Below are 17,801 nucleotides of genomic sequence, written 5' to 3'. Positions count from 1 at the left end.
ATAAGTTACTGCAAGTGACAATGCATAACATAGTATAAGTAAAATAGAAGTGTAAATATTGAAAATACAATAGAAAATGTAAATCGAAATGTAAATAATTAGTAATATAAGAATATGAGTACAAATACTTGAAGTTATGACAGTGAATGTGAAACCTTGGTTCTCTACTTATTTTACTGAAAGAGAAAGTGAATGCCTACAGTGACAATAAACAACTATTACTGAAGGAAACTTATGGATAAATACTGCAAATACATATAAGTGTTATAAAGTAATAGGAATATAAAGTGTGAGTGTTTTTATGAATAATAAATGACAGAATACCAGCGGGGAACGACGACGGGTTGGAAGCTCGTACGCGCTCATAATTTACATTGCTTTCAGTGTTTGTTTTTTTGGAGTATGGATTCCAAACTATTTGAAAATCATAGAATAGTGTTTCTGTGATAAAATCAGGCTGTGGTAATCATAATTCGGGATGTCGGGAAGTGTAAATTGGAGACATAGTTACCCAACTTAAGAAGTCTTCACAAGTCCTACGGTTGTCGATGAAGGCTCAACAAACATCCCAGGAGAAAGCTGAAGGTATGTGCCATATGCATATGTAATTATAATATTCTAAGGCTAATAACTGATTTTTAGTAAATATTTTTAAGAAGTCAGTCAGAGCGCGAATATCCCTGTGGGACGCGCAAGGAGCGCAAAAACATCCCCGCGGTGTAGGGGTTAAGCAATAGAGTAGATACATAAGGTAATACGATTTCAGCACTACTTGAGTTTTGGAAACGAGTTACAGTTGCCTTGTAACAAATTGGTTTAATATTATTTAGCCATTTGAAGCAAATAAAACAGAAGAGAAATTCAGGTGTATGGTGATAAGGAAGTCATGGATGTATAGCATAAAGTATGCAGACTGGCATGAAATATGAGAAGAAACCAGAAAACAAGATATATAGTGACAGTTTCTGTGTATAAAGAGAAAAGGAGTAATAAGACTGTATTAACCCCTTAACCGCGGGGCGTCACTTTCGTGACGCTTGGGAGCAAGGGATCATACCGCGGGGCGTCGCTTTTGTGATTCTGTGTTATTTTGAATTCACCCGGGCTTCCAAGTGGGGGCTTGTATCATCTATCGGTACTGCCAATGTCCAACACTAGTCAGCACTCCTAATCTCATCTGTACTCCCATCCATTGTTGACAATTTAGCCATTTCTCCCCGTTCTTGACTCCCCTCCCTACCCCCCCTCCATTACCCTATCCTCTCGCCTGCCCGGCCGTGCTACGCTAAGTAAATCTTCCCTGGAATTTTTCACTGATTTCATCCATTGAAATAAGCCCTATGTCCTATTCTTATACCAAATAATATATACAAGAAAGAAATAAGGTAAGTGAGAGTGCCATACACCTGGAATTGGCTAATTATCACCTGAGAACACCTCACGTGCACTCGTTCGCTAATTTTCGCTGTTTTTTTCCCCTTGAAATATGCCCTATAATCTATTTTCGTAATAAATATACATGTAAGGAGGGAAGGGAGAACCCTAAGTGATATTTACATTCACCTGGAACTACCTAATTTATAATGTATTGTCTAGATTTCCTGCCAATCATATCAGTGCTAGACAAAGCTGTTTCAAGATATAACATTGGTAGCTCTGAATATATATATCTCCTAAGTAGGCCTCTAATCTATTTTCGTAATAAATATACTGTACATGTAAGGAGGGAAGGGAGCAACCTAAGTGATATTTACATTCACCTGGAACTACCAAATTTATAATGTATTGTCTAGATTTCCTGCCAATCATATCAGTGCTAGACTTAGCTGTTTCAAGAAGTAATATTGGTAACTCTGAATAACCCCTAGCAGGCCTCTACACTGGTGGTCCTCCGTTATCACTCAGTTCTCTCTCAACTTCCGAAGCGAGAGTACGTATGTTTCTTCTTGCTGACTTCAAGGCCTTTTTTCACCCCCATGCAAATGGCCCTGTGACCTTTACCCCCTACTAAACCTCGTGTGGAAAGAGGTAAAGGGCTGACAATTAATAAAAGAGTGACTACGATCTTTCTATTGAGTAAAACAGTGCAAGTGGAATTGTAAATAATGTGTAAATAATGTGTAAACAGCAAGTGAAAGTAATGAATGTAAATATACGTGAACAATGGAAAATAGTTTTATAAGTTATTTCAAGTGACAGTGCACAACACAGTGCAAATAAAATAGAAATGTAAATAACATAAATAAAATAGAGAACGTAAATAGAAATGTAAATGAGTAGTATTATAAGAATACGAGTATATACCCTAGGGTAATGAAAGTGAAAGTTTCACTCTAGCATGTCTGAATGCTATGAGTTATGAGAGTGAAGATGAAAGTGACATTCACTCTCAATGCCAGTATACAGGACGAGAAAGTGAATGCTACGTATTTTACTGAAAGAAATTGAATCCCTACAGTGACAATAAACTAATACTACTGAAGGAAACTTATGGATAAAGACTATAGATATATATAAGTGTTATATAGTAATAGAAATATAAAGTGTGAGGGGTTTTATGAATAATAAATGACAGACTACTAAGAGCGAACTAGTGCCAGTGCGACGATCAGACGCGCTCGTAATTTCCATTGCTTTCACAGTGTTTTTTTTTTTTAGTATGGATCCCAAACTACTTGAAAATTGTAGAATAGTGTTTATAGTCTTTGTATGTGGCTGTGGTAATCATATTACGGGTTGTCGGGAAGTGTAAAGTGGAGACTTCGTTACCCTACTTCAGAGGTCTCCACAAGTCCTACGGTAACCGACGAAGGCTCAACAATCATACCAGGAGAAAGCTGAAGGTATGTGCCATAAGCATATATAATTTTATTATTCTAGGACTAATAACTGATTTTTGGCAAATATTTTTTGAGAGTCTGTCGGAGCCCAAATAACCCCGCGGCACACGCAAGTTATTGGTAAACAAGCCCGCGGTGTAGGGGTTAATCATTGAGAGAATGGTTGTTGAGTATGCATGTGTTAGGAGTGTAATGCTGTATGGTTGTGAAACTTTGACAGTAGTGGAGGAAGATATTCCAACGCCCAAACATTTTTAGACAAGAATGATCAGGTAGTCACTCAGTGTAGTGCTGCTTTGGGTGTCTGCCCTTTCTGCTCATCCTTCCCTCCTCTTCTGTCATTTTTTCCTTCATTCTTTCCACTTCCTTCTGCCTACGGGTGACTTTACACTCCCTTCTCTGTCTTTCTTTCCTTCATTCATTCCCCTTCCATCTGCCTGTGGGCGACTACACTGAGTGACAGGCCAGATGGTTTCCTGTACACCAGGATCCCATTTGCTATGCTGGGTGGTAACCATATAGCCAAAGTATGGCGCCTGGTGATTTAGTGGGTAATTAAGGCACTCCAGTCAGATTGAGCGTGTGTAGATTTATATCCAAGGGATGTATAGGGTTTATTGCTCACGTAATGCCACTCAGGGATGAGTGAGGCTGGTCACTCTTAACTTAAATGTCAGGACCAACTTGCCTATCCCCAGGCTACTCTGGTCCTTATGGGGCAACATAGGATTGGATGTTGGATGCATGGATGCAGGGATGGTCAGATAGATATGTAATGTATCCATGAATGACAGGCCTAGGGGCTAGGAGAAATGATGAGACTTGAATGTATTAGTGTTGTGATGAGAAGGGGTAGATTGTAATGGTTTGGGCATGTGGAGAGGATGGAGGATGACGAATGGGTGCTGAGAGTGAAAGGTGTAAACATTGAGGGTGGAGTTGCAAGAGGCATACTGAAAAATCCTTGGGATAGGTCTTAGAATATGACCTTAGAGATAAAAGACTAAATTGTGAGGTTGTTAGAGATGAAGCAGCAGGTAGAGCTGCCAATATGTACCCAAGGCTGATGCATGCAAGTATGTTGGAACCTTTATAAACAAAACAAATGAATGGCTAAGGATAGTACAATCATCTATCTATTTATCTATTGCCAGATGCCTTAGTCACGTAAAGGGTGACATGTAGAGGTGTATGGTATCTAGGAGGACTTCTGGGCCTTGATAGCAGGCTGTGAAACCTATGCCCAGAGTTGAATGCAAAAAAAAAAAAAAAAAACAAAAAAAAACGCCTCCACGTTGCCGTGTCCCCCGCCATTTCGCTGCCCTGCTCCCAGCTTACATCCTGCTTGCTTATATATCTCTCCACTCCATCTCCTCATCTCATCCTTGGCCTCCCCTTCCCTTCCCCCCCCCCCCTCCACCTCACTCACATACACTCGCCTCGTAAGTCTCTCACTCTCCATTCTCTCCACATGGCCAAACCACCTCAGTGTGTTTCTCCTAACACTTCCTATCACATCTACATCCACACCACAACACTTGTTCATTTGTCAATCTGTCTCTCCATGTGACTCCACATGTTCCTTTCAAATAACTCATTTCCACTGCCCTCGCTCCTGACTGGTGTCTCTCCAACGAGGTCCAAGCTTCACTTCCATACGTTAGAGTTAGTATCACAATACTGTCATGCAGTAACTTTTTCACTTCCATGCTCACTTCCCTGTTTCTTATCACTGCTTTCAAAGGACCAGCAACCTTTCTTCAGCATTGTACACTTTCAAGCACTTCACCCTCTAAACTTCCATCCTTATTCATCACATTTCCCAAGTACTTAAAGACCCTCACATTTTCCATTTCCTCTTCATCCAACCTCACTGTACATTCAGTGACTTCATTTCTCTTGAAGACCATTATTTTACTCTTCCCTGCATACACCTTTTGATTCCATTTCTTACACACTCTACCAAAGTCATTTACCAAGCCTTGCAGCTTCCCTTTTCGTCACTTAACAACACAGTATCATCTGCAAACAACAGTGCTGGGAGTTTCCATACACTACCCTCTCTCATTAGGGTCGCTTCAACTTCCACTGCCCTGCCTTGTATCCTTTTTTATAACCCCGTCCATATACAGATTGAACAACCATGGAGACATGACACACCCCTGTTTCAACCCAACCTTCAAATAGAAAAACTCACTCAGTTCACTGTCCATACACACTGCAGCCTTAATACCCTCATACATACTCTCCACTGCATTCAGCAGCATCCCATTTATGCCATATATTTATAATACTTTCCACAATCCATGTCTATCCACCTTGTCATATGCTTTCTCCAAATCTGTGAAGGCCACAAACAACTTCTTTCCCTTCTCCAGAAACTTTTCCACTAAAGACCTAATAATGAATATCTGATCTACACAACCTCTTCCCCTCCTTAAACCTCCCTGTTCTCCAACTAATTCCTCTGTTATTTCTCTAACTCTGTCAATAAGGATTCTACCATATACCATTCCTATTACACTAAGAAGACAAATGCCCCTGTGATTATGACATACTCCTTTTTCCCCTTTTCCTTTGTACATGGAAATAATTATACCTGACTCCCAATCTTCTGGGACTTTACCATCCTCCCAAGCCAATCTTCACATCTTCCACATCCATTCTGCTATTGCTTCTCCCCCATACTTCAGCTTTTCACCACACACTCCATCAATTCCTGGAGCTTTTCCCGTTTTGACTTTCTTCATTGCTTCCACAGCTTCCACCTTATTGATTTCTTCCTCACTTCTCACATCCCTTCTTCTCCCAGCCATTCCCCAGCCACTTATACTCACATTATTTTCATTATCTGTGTTCACCAATTCCTTAAAGTGTTCTCTCCATCTGCTCACTTTTTCTCCCTTCACTAATAATCTGCCATTTTTATCTTTCACTCTCTGACTAGCTTCTTTAACACCCTGTCTAACTCTCTTTACCTCTTTCCAGAACATTTTCTTACATCCCCTCCACTTTACACTCAAATTCCTTCCAAATTCCTTATCCACTCTCTTCTTACTCTCTCTTACCAATCTTTTCACCTCTCTCTTCCTCTCTGCATATAACTCTCTCTCTTGTCTCTCAACTTCCTCCAGACTGCTTTTTCTCATCCACTCACTATATGCTCTCTTCTTTTGTGGGACATCTTGTTTCACCCCTACATTCCACCATGCTGTTCCTTGCACTCCCTTTCATCTTCTCTTCACCACACACACACCACCTCACATGCTGCACAAATTTCTTCTGTGAATATCTTGCACACACCTTCCATGTCCCCCATCTGCTCCAAATAATATTTACCCAGTTGCTCATCTGCTTCTCTCTCATATTCTGCCATTTTTCCATCCTCTTGTAACTTTTCCACCCTCCTTGTAAGAGCTACTTCCTCCTGTTCTTCTCTTCTTCTGTTCCTCCACTTCATTTCGACCTTGACTTTCACCACCACCAAGTGGTGGTCAGAAAGTCCACTCCCTCAACCTCTATGGTATATGCTCTTGCATCCATTACACACCTCATTCCATCAACAATACACACATAATCAATCATTGACTTTCTTTAATTCAGTTCACCACCCACCCTTCTCATCACTTGCCACCTATACCTGTGGATCATTTTGTGCCTGAATAGGATATTGGCTGTCACCAACCCACTCCTGGCAAAAATGTCCACTAGAGCATTGCCATTCTCATCCACTTCTGCAGGCACAACCCGCTCACCAACTGCTCCATCAGCCATCACATCAGGGTTGGAGTAATTGTAATTTAATTGAAATATAATTAATTACAGAAATATTGTAATTGTAATTATAATTGTAATTGAAAATAAAATTGAAGTAATTGTAATTGTAAATAATTATTTGATAAGTTAATTGTAACAGTTGTAATTGTGAAAGGGGAGGAGAGTGGTACTGGTAAGGTAGCCCTGTACCAAGCTGTCATTATGGGATTAAGATGCCCTGGAATTATCCCACCTAAACCATGTTTTGACAGTTCTACTGACTTTGTCCCAAATGCCTGTTCTCTCATGGGACTTGACCCAGCTCCTTGTCCCCCTTCGAACGGAAAAGCTAAGGCCTAGGCTCTCGCGGTGGAAGAGGGGTATGGTCCAGAGCCCTTGGTCCTCCCTAATCCCTGGATTTGACCAGTCACCGATGCCAACGTCACCAGAGAACACCTACCCAGGTTGCCTTGGAGATGCTGGACTGAATAAAAAGGCACACACACTCATTCACACTCTCACCTAAATACACATTCCTCACGGCTCACATACACACACTCTTCCCATCAGTGAACTATGTTAACAGTGACTGGGAACTGAAGTCTCATATCCTTGGTTGTGATAATTCAGAAGACACACAGCATTTAACATTGCATCTGCCTATGAGGAAACTGTCAGTCAGTTCAAGGGAAAGTAAAGAAAGTTGTAGTTGATAATGCATCCTAATGGTGAATGCATTTGACATTTCCTTGCCTAGTTTCTACATTGATCAGGAAAATGAGGAGGCTGGAAAGTCATGTGACCCCAACATCACTGATGAGGACATTTGCTTAGAAGATGTTCTGACTTACCTTCCTTAAAGAATGGGATGTTTTGCACATACTCAGCAACTGTGTGTAAGATATGGGTTTAGTCACCCAAATGTAAACAATTCACTACTCTCATCAACGCTTCAGAAAATTGCATCCTTGATCAACTCAATGAGGATATCAACAGTAGCTGCTCTGTACCTTCGATCTAAAGGGATTGTTCTCCAGACACAAAATGTGACAAGATTGAATTCACAGCTGAAAATGCTGAAATTAATACTCAAGAACCCTGTAGAGGTGATTAATGCAATTGATCTTCAGTCCCAGAGAGAGCAGAGGAGTAAGCAAATCATGCCAGTGGAGGTTTCTGCCTTAAAGGAGTTTGTGATTTTCCTTGAACCCCTTCACGAGGCCTTGGAAGTTGTGGAGGGACAGAAGGTGACCATAACTGCTACTGGACCAGTGATTCAAGGACTTAAACACTCACTGGGGAATCTAATTCATAATACCAAATTACAATACTGTGAACAACTGGCTAAAGTGCTATTAGACTCTGAAGAAAAGATTGGATCCATACTTGGAAATGAGAGATGTTCAAATGGCAGCTTTTTTGGATCCTAGGTTCAAACTGGACTGGCTTTCATTACAAGGCAGAAGGACCAAGTGCTGGCATATGTCAAGGAAATGCATGAAGGATTAGAGGTAGTTCACGAGGGGTCAACAATGAATAGAGTGTGTGACAAGGATGATCTAGCAGAAGGATTACCAGAATCAAAAAGACCCAGACTTTTCTCTTTTATACCAAAATGTTCATCAGATCTCCAAAATCAAGGGGGATCAGAGGGAAGCACAATGTCAGTGAGTCTTTTGTTGAAGCAATATGTAGAGGAAGGAACTCTGTCATTTTCCAGTGACCCAGTGCTATACTGGAAAGAGGTGTCAAGCTTTGCATCCACTGAAGAACCTTGCATGAGAGGTAATTGGGTGTACTGCTACATCTGCTCCATCAAAGTGAGTTTTCAGCATTGCCGGAAATTATTTCACTGCGAACAGATCTCTACTTGGTGTCACTTTATTCCATTCAGTATTGTTAATTAAGTGCAGTAGTGAATTACTTGAAAAACTACAGGCTCCTTAGTTACTGTCTGCAACTTGTACAAAAATGAAATCTTGGTTTTTGTTTTCAAATTAGTTTGTGCCACTGTATATAAAGGACAACCTTACAATGCCAAATTTGTATTATTCTTAACCTTAATGATTTTTTTTCTCCAAGTCGGAATTTGTAATGATCTATCTATCTATCTATAGCCCGACGCCCTAATCCTGCAAAGGGTGGCCGCAGACAAAACACCTCCAAGTCGCTCTGTCACCCACCATTTGACTACCCTCCCCCCAACTCACCCCCCCCTCCCTCATATACCTCTCAACTCCATCCCTCCACCTCATCCTCGGTCTACCTCTCCCTCTCCCTCCCTCCACCTCACCTACATATACCCTCTTAGTCAGTCTTTCATTCTTCATTCTCTTCACATGTCCAAACCACCTCAGTGTATTTCTCCTAATCTTCTCAACCACATCCACATCCACCCCACAGCGTTCCTTCACTACTTCATTCGTCAACCTGTCCCTCCACATCACTCCACATGCTCGTCTCAATTAACTCATTTCCACTGCTCACACTCTTGACTTGTTCCCCTCTTGCAAGGTCCATGCCTCGCTTCCATACATCAGGGTAAGGATCACAATACTATCATGCAGTGACTTCTTAACTTCCATACTCACCTCCATATTTCTGATCACTGCATTCAATGTACCAACAACCTTCCTTCCCTGTTGTACCCTTTCACACACTTCATCCCCCAAAGTTCCATCCTTACTCATCACACTACCCAAGTACTTGAATGCACTCACATTCTCCATATCCTCACCATCCAACCTCACTGCACACACTGTGACTTCATTCCTCTCAAACACCATAACTTTACTTTTGTTTACGTTAACTTTCAGATTCCTCCTCCTGCACACTGTCCGAAATTTATTCACCAAACCTTGCAACTCCCATTCATCTTCACCCAACAGTACTGTATCATCAGCAAACAGCAACACCGGAAGCTTCCAAATCTCACCCTCATTCATTAGAGCCACCCCCACATCCACTGCCCTACCCTGCACCTCCTTTACAACCCCATCCATGTATATATTAAACAGCCATGGAGACATCACACAACCCTGTTTCAGTCCCACATTGAGATCAAAGAACTCACTCAGCTCACCATCCACTCGCACTGTAGCCCTAGCTCCCTCGTACATACTCTTCACAGCACTCAACAATTTCCCCTCCACTCCATATATTCTTAATACCTTCCACATACCTTGCCTATCTCTTCTGTCATATGCTTTCTCCAAGTCCATGAAGGCAGCATACACTTTCCTTCCCTTCTCTAGATACTTCTCCACTAAACATCTTAGAACAGATATCTGATCTACACACCCTTTTCCCTTCCTATATCCCCCTTGTTCTTCTCCAACTAGCTCCTCTGTCATATGCCTAACCCTATCAATGAGTATTCTACCATATATTTTACCAGTCACACTAAGAAGGCAAATACCCCTATGGTTACCACATACTTCTCTCTCCCCTTTTCCTTTGTATAAAGGAACAATTATACCTGATTTCCAGTCCTCTGGAACCCTTCCCTCTTCCCAAGCCAATCTACACAACTTCCATATCCACTCCATAACAATGATAATTGTAATTATAATTGATTTTGTTTTGCAGTAATTGTAATTGTAATGTAATTGCTGTTCCCAAATGTATTTGTAATTATTACTGTAATTTAAAAACAAAGAAAGTAATTGTAATTGTAATTAAATTTTTGAAGTGTAATTGCTTCAACCCTGCTTCACATTCCCTACTTTACCATTCATATCTCCAATCAAAAACACTCCCTCATTCCTTTCAAACCTTTCCATGCATGCTTCCACAATTGTCCAGAACACTTCTTTCACTCCGGTTGCACGATCTTGCTTTAGCGCATACACACACAATCGACCTCATTTATAGTCCATCTTTCAGTCTTACCCACACAGTCCTTGAGCTGACGGATCCATACCTTCTTAAATTTTCCTTCCATCTCTTGCACACAACAGTACAAACTCCTTGTTTTGCCCTCTCATTCTAACCCACTCCTGCACATTTACCCCATCCATACTCCCATTCTTTCACACTCTTACCTTGCCATTTAGTTTCAGTTAATTCACATACATCCACTTTTGCACCCTCAAGCACCTGGACAATCTCTCTCTCTTTCACCTCATCATTTGCACCCCTTACGTTCCATGTCGCAGTCCGTATCATGTCCATTGTTCGGTGCTTAGTCGTCACCTGTTGGTCAGTCCTAGTCCAAGGCTTCATGTTTGTATTTTTAGCTACCCTAGAAAGAAAGTACAGCTACACTGAGTGGATGATGGGTGCCCCCACAGTCATCATGCCTATAATGTTCTCTCACATATTGCTGATCTTATATAATATGGGTTGCACTGTTTCAGGTCCTCACAGTTCGCACAGTGGGATTATGTCAACAACAGTGCAAACCACACGTTCAAATATGGCATTGTCTTTCACTGCGCAGACATGATTTCCAGAGCACAGGCTCACTGATGTAGGGTGATAGTATGGTGATGGTGTGGTGTGGGTGATGGTGTAGTGTGGGTAATGGTGTGGTGTGGATAATGGTGTGTTGTGGGTGATGTGGTGTGGGTGATGATATGATGCGAGTGATGATATTGGGCTATAGTGGTATGGATAATGGTGTGGGGTGGGGTGGTGGTGTGAGGTGATGGTATGGTATGTCTGCACACTTGAAGTTAGTTACAGTTGTGTGTGTTTTTAACTGTGTTTTTTGTTGTCGGGTACAATTAAGGCCAGTTTGAGATGCTTATGATAGGCTTAGGGGACTTTTAGGATGACTCTGGGGAGGGTGTGAACCTTAAGCCATTTTTTCCATAGGTTTTGCTTCTTCCAGAGCATGGATTCCCAGGCTATAGCAGAAGTGCTAACCAATTAGCTGTGTTAAGGATGAGCTGCCTGTATGATATAGTACTTACCAAGTGTGTGCAAAAGCATAAAAAGTAGGACTATGGAAGAACAACATTTATTCAGTAGGGGTGAGGGGATGTTTAATTCAAATAAAAGAGTATGTTTGCAGAGCAATTTATAATAAAGAACACAAGGTATGTGATAAGGTGGACTGATTCTAAGCTTAAATGATATTGACTGGTAATTTTAGGATGTGGTGGAAAATATCTCTAAAAGGGTAGTAGTGCATATGTAAAAGTTAGGGGAAAATTTAGTGATCCATGTTCTGTAAATGTCATTTTCAGTTGGGTGTAATACCAGTATGTCACCTTGGTTGGTCAGCATATACCGGTACTTACTGTATATGGCTAAAGTAGTGAAGGAATTGAAAGTGAGGACAGTGGGGATAGGAGCTGTAGGATTTTTGGAATTAACCTATGGATAGCATTAAGTAATTTGCTTTCTTAAAGAAATTTTATTGCTGATGTATTTGTTTGTTGACTGGTAATGACAAAAATTGCAGAAGATGTAAAAGGTGATGCATGAGTAGGAAATCTGAAAATAAATGCAGAATACAACATAGCAGAATATTGGTGTCTGAATGGAAAGGATAAGACGTAACAAATCTTACTATTAAGACCAAGAGGGCAAGAGGAAATGGGCTAACACAGATTTCTAATGATTTAATATTCAACTTCTGTATTGGAAAATTCTCATTTTCTGTCTTTCTTGTTTACAGAATGTAGAAATAATTTTTCTGAACAGCTGCAGAAATAAACTGGGCAGATGGCTAAAGTGGTTGAGTCATTAAGATTTTTTTTCTAAATATGAAAGAAAGTGATCTAAGAGTAAGATGTGACATTTTTCAGTGGATAATGAGAAGTACTGCAGTTTGAATGCATTTAATTAATACATGTAGAATGAATAGCAAAGAAAATCTTTCAAAATTAGGTAGAGAGAAGCATTAAAAGATTACCATTTATGTTGTGAAAGAGAAGTGGAGCAGTACATTAGTGAGATAAGCATGAGGAAGGAAAGTGGCTGAAAGAGAGTAAGAGATTTGTTTAAGTACCCATAGTGGGTAAGAAATAATTGTAGATTTTATAGGCATGCTCAGTAATTGCACATAAATTGGATAGTAGGGGTTACTGAAAACAAGACTGAAGTACGGTATTGTTTAAGGAGGAAGATCATATATGTGAGGTGGAAGAAGAAATTAGAACTGTATATCAGTGAGACAGCAGGAAGAAGAAGGAGTAATGATTGAAAGAATGATAGAAACATATAAGGACAAAGTTGCCTTGGGTGATTCTGTCACAGCTATCATCTGTTGGGGTTCATTAGGACATAAGAAATTATGATAACCACATATGTATTGTCTGACCAGTGCTGTACCTCTAGTGAAAAGTTCACTTTAAACATTTAATTGCAAAGGATAAAGTTTGGATAAAGCCATCTGAATGTAATCAAAATCTGGTACCAAAGTTTGTTTGTGTCATTTAAAGCTTTTGCAAAATAGTATTTAACTCGTTGTTGTTGTTATTGCTTAACCCTTAGCTGTCTGGCCAAGGAGACTTGTCGACCACAGGTAAACAGCTGCTTCATTTGGGCTCTTCTATAGGTTCAGTACAATACATACACTGTGAAGGGAACCAGTTCTCCCTTGTGATAGCCAGTGCCTTATGAGGGTTGGACCAGGGTCCTTCCTTATGATAAATTGCAGAAAAAATTTAAGTGGTTTGGCTTCTGGGTGGACACCATGGCTACTCCACCCATGATGCACAGCAGTGTCATGTGTAGGCTCCTTGTTGATGCCTTAACTCTTTGTAACTAGAATTGTGGCATTGTAAAAGAAAAATACCTAAGTGTATTCATACCTTTAACCCCTACACCGCGGGCATGTTTACCAATGTTTTGCGTGTCCCACGTGGTTATTCGGGCTCTGACGGACTCTCAAAAAATATTTGCCAAAAATCAATTATTAGTCCTAGAATATTAAAATTACATGTGCTTATGGCACATACCTTCAGCTTTCTCCTGGAATGTTTGTTGAGCCTTCGTTGGTTACCGTAGGACTTGTGGAGACCTCTGAAGTTGGGTAACGAAGTCTCCACTTTACACTTCCCGACAACCCGTAATATGATTACCACAGCCAGATATTAACACTATAAACACTACTCTATGATTTTCAAGTAGTTTGGGATCCATACTCCAAAAAAAAACCACTGTGAAAGCAATGGAAATTACGAGCGCGTCTGACCGTCGCACTTGCGCTAGTTCGCTCTTGGTACTCTGTCATTTATTATTCATAAAACCCCTCACACTTTATATTTCTATTACTATATCACACTTATATATATCTGGAGTCTTTCTCCGTAAGTTTCCTTCAGTAGTATTAGTTTATTGTCACTGAAGTCATTCAATTTTTCCTTCAGTAAAATACGTAGAGAGCCACGGATTCACTTTCACTGTTATAACATAAAGTATTTGTACTCATGTTCTTATATTACTAATTACTTCCATTACTATGTACATTTTCTATTGTATTTTCAATATTTACCCTTCTATTTTACTTACACTATGTTATTCACTGTCACTTTCAGTAAGATAAAACTATAATACACTGTTCAATCATATGTACTGAACATCCTTTGCTTTCACTTGCTATTTACACATTATTTACACATTATTCTCCTTTCCCACTTGCACTGTTAGAACTGCTTCTGGCTGTGGTAATAAAGAAAGCAGGTAACACAGAGGGGAATCTGGCACTCAGCGCACTGCCAAGAGGTGCGTTTGTGCTCAGGTGTGCGGCGAGTGGTATGTGCAGACACCTGACACCTGCGGATCGCAGCCTTCCTTTTCCCTGTGGCAGGCATTAGCTCCAGTCTGTGCCGATCCATATACACCCTCTGCTCAAGTCGGTCGGGAAGTGTTACTGGATGGCGCCTTGGAGTTGCTGCTGTCACCCTACCATACTGTATCTTTCCAGCAGCTGCTGGACACAAGTCCTGGCGAACAACCTCAGGGAGAAGGACTTGGGTGGCTTGACCTTCATCTTGTACAGGATGAAGGTGTTCAGCATCGTCATATCTATGAGGTGCAGAAAAACTTTCCTGTACCACCTAGTATTCTTCCTGAGGCAGTCGATCTCACCAATCATCATGTCAGACTTGTCCACCAGCCGCATGTTGATATTGTAGTCCAACACAGCATCAGGTTTCATCACAGGTTCGCCTGTCCTACGTTCGACCTTCTGACTGTCTGTCATCTCCCCCTTATGTACGGTGGTGAGCATGTGCACAACCCTCTTGTCATGCCACCATATTGCCAGCATCTTCTCAGACTTGCGTAGGTGCACGTCTCCTCGCTGCAAGGTTCCTGCCTCTGTGAATTTAGGGAAGTGGGCACGATTACTTTTGACAGTGCCGCAGGAGCCAATGCCGTGCTCAGAAAGGTATTTGGCAAGTTTCGGTGCTGTATAGTAGTTGTCTGTATACAGCACATGATTCCCACCAAAATACTTTTCAAGGAGCACTTTCACTACACAGCCTGAGAAGCCAAGGGGGTGTGTTTTATCCAGATCGACAGTGCTGGCTGAATAAATGACAAAGTCAAGGACGTACCCCATCTTACAGGCGCACAGTACAAAGAACTTAATTCCAAAGCGATGGCGTTTGCTTGGAATGTACTGAACAAACCGAAGACGTCCTCTGAACAAAACCAAGGATTCGTCAGTGACAGCCTTCTGAAAGGGGTGGAAGAATGACATAAACTTATCCTTCATTCTGCTCAGAATCTCCCGGATCTTCCAGAGTGGGTCGGTTTGGGAAGGTACATCGTTGTCGGCAAAGTGCAGCTTTCCCATGATGTTCCGGAAGCGATCTCTGGCCATGTACTTATTGAAGGTGGGTGAGGGTAGTAAGGGGTCCATGGACCAGTATTCTTCCAACTCATGCTTCTTGGAGTGTGGCATGAGAAGCATGAGGGCAAAGAACACATACAGCTCCTGCACTCCCAGCATGGACCACTGTTGCATCTTGGCTGCACCTGTACCACTTGCAGCACGTTGTGATTCATACCTGTTGGTCTCATCACATATGTGCTGCATGACTTCGTCATCTAGGAAGGCCAAAAGGTAGTCCACACACTCAGCATTATCGTCAATAGTGAAGGCAGGCTGAACTCCTGAGGAGCTCTCATCAAACACTAAATGTTCAGGCACAAAATCGGACCCTTCCGTCCACGCGAAGGCGTCCAGGATTCCCTGTCGTGGCGATGTAGGATGGGTGGTGGTGGTGGGTGGCTGTGAGGAAGATTTACCCCGTTCAAGGTCACTCGCACTGACCCTGGGTTGCTGTACAGCACTAGCAGCCCTTACTCTACTACCAACTCTACTTTTACCAGTCCAGGATTTACCTCTTCCTCTACGGCCTGCCTTCACTTTGATGCTGGTGGTGACTCCGACGACGAAGACTCCAGAGATAACTCAGCAGACGAAGAGGAAGAAATGAGTGAAGTGGGGCTTGGGGAACGGGGAGGTGAATGAACTCGGGACTCATGGCGGGCTGGGTCACGTGGGGGCATTGTTCTGGGGCTAACACGCCGCCTTTTCACTCCCTTCCCAAGTTCCTTCCCTTGCTGCACTAACAGCTCCTTTCCCTTGGAGCTAGGGATAACGTCCGACACTGAAGCACTTGTACTAGCACTTTCTGGCACGATTACCTCACCCGGCTCATCACACGATTCACCTGAATCGTCAAAATCACTATCCATCATCACCATGGACAATTCTGCTAGTTCACGTGCCACTGCAGAGTCACTAAGTCCTTTCCTGCTTCCCTCACGACTTTTTATGGGGGTAGAGGTCATGGGACCCTTTGCAGTGGGCGCAGAAGCGGCAGAAATGGCAGGGCGCGAGTGCGACGTGGTTTGACCACAGCGGAGGACAAGGAACTAAATGCCGCGGCTTATCTGAGAAGGGAAGGGTTGACAATGACACTGAGGCTGACTTCTGGTAACTTACATGCTAATTTTTTATTGGTAGAAAATCTCGGCAATACATAAAGAAATAGGTAGTTCCAGGTGAATGTAAATGTCACTTAGGCTTCTCCCTTCTTTTCTGATATATATTTTTATTACAGACATCGATTACAAGGCATAATTCAAAGGGGAAATTACCGTGGTAATGTAGCGAATGAATGCACGTGAGGTGTTGTCAGGTGATAATTAGCCAATTCCTGGTGTATAACACTATCACTTACCTTATTTTTTTTTGGTATACAGTAATCACTCCAATATCCGGATCAATAGAGCCATCGGTAGGTTCGGATATTGGGCCCCAGCTTATGGACTTGTACTTACGGACCCTAACACAGAGAAACACCTATACAACTCCCTCCGGACATGCATAGCACCTATTTAACACCCAAATCACACCAATAAGGCACATAAATGACTGAAATGAATGCAATAGACACATAAAATGTGGGTTTAGAAGTATGTTCATACATTAATAAACATTCTGGTACTTATGGACTCTAACCGAACCTAACCGAACTCTGAAAAACACATTCCTACTGCACATGCATGAGGTAAGTTTAGTATGGAAAGAAGTACGGTATGACACTTTCTGGTAAGTATAGTATGGGAAAAAATACAATATGAAACATTCTGGTAAATATAGTATGGAAAATAGTACAACATGAAACATTTTGGCTACTTACAGCAAGTCCCTGGTCACCTCGATGAATAACCGCCTCCTCTCGGACTCTGACAGTAAGAACGATTTCCTGAAGCACTTGCACTACACTCTTCCTGAAGTCTTGCACTGAACTTAGTCACTAACACACAGAAGTCCGTTCTTTTCACAGTGTTCACTTTAGTCCAAATAATGTTCCATTAAATTTAAGTGTTGCACATTAACTTTTCCCAAGCCATGGCGAAGAGCGTAGGTCTTGTCGCGGTGAGAGACAGGCGGGAAGTGGGGAGGATGCAGCGGCGCTCTATCGGACGTCGGAGGAATGACGAACCAAAACAATGCTCTCACGCGGCGCGCGCGGCAAGTTCAAATTACGGACGGCAAAAAGTCAATTTTTTTTCCATTTTTTTTTGATTTTCGGACCATTTTGGGAATGTTTGATCCCAGGACGATAAGGTTCGGTTAGTGGGGATGTTCGGTTATTGGGCGTCCGGATATTAGAGGGATTACTGTATATTATTTTGTATAAGTATAGGGCATAGGGCTTATTTCAATGAATGAAATCTGTGGAAAAATCCGGGGGAAATTTGCTTAGCACAGCGCGGTGTGGGAGGTGA

At 41.7% G+C, this 17,801-nt stretch overlaps 1 protein-coding gene across 4 annotated transcripts in view; it reads left to right on the top strand.

The window, feature by feature from the left end:
* Positions 1-17,801, top strand: part of LOC145395050 (uncharacterized) — a 1,083,039-nt gene that overhangs the window by 439,117 nt on the left and 626,121 nt on the right. The window lies entirely within an intron of this gene.

The sequence above is a fragment of the Coenobita brevimanus genome, chromosome 29 (genome assembly GCF_032717465.1).
Source record: "Coenobita brevimanus isolate Jiangsu-jjx chromosome 29, ASM3271746v2, whole genome shotgun sequence".
In the NCBI taxonomy this organism is placed as follows: domain Eukaryota; kingdom Metazoa; phylum Arthropoda; class Malacostraca; order Decapoda; family Coenobitidae; genus Coenobita; species Coenobita brevimanus.
This window is presented reverse-complemented; position numbering and strand designations above follow the sequence as displayed.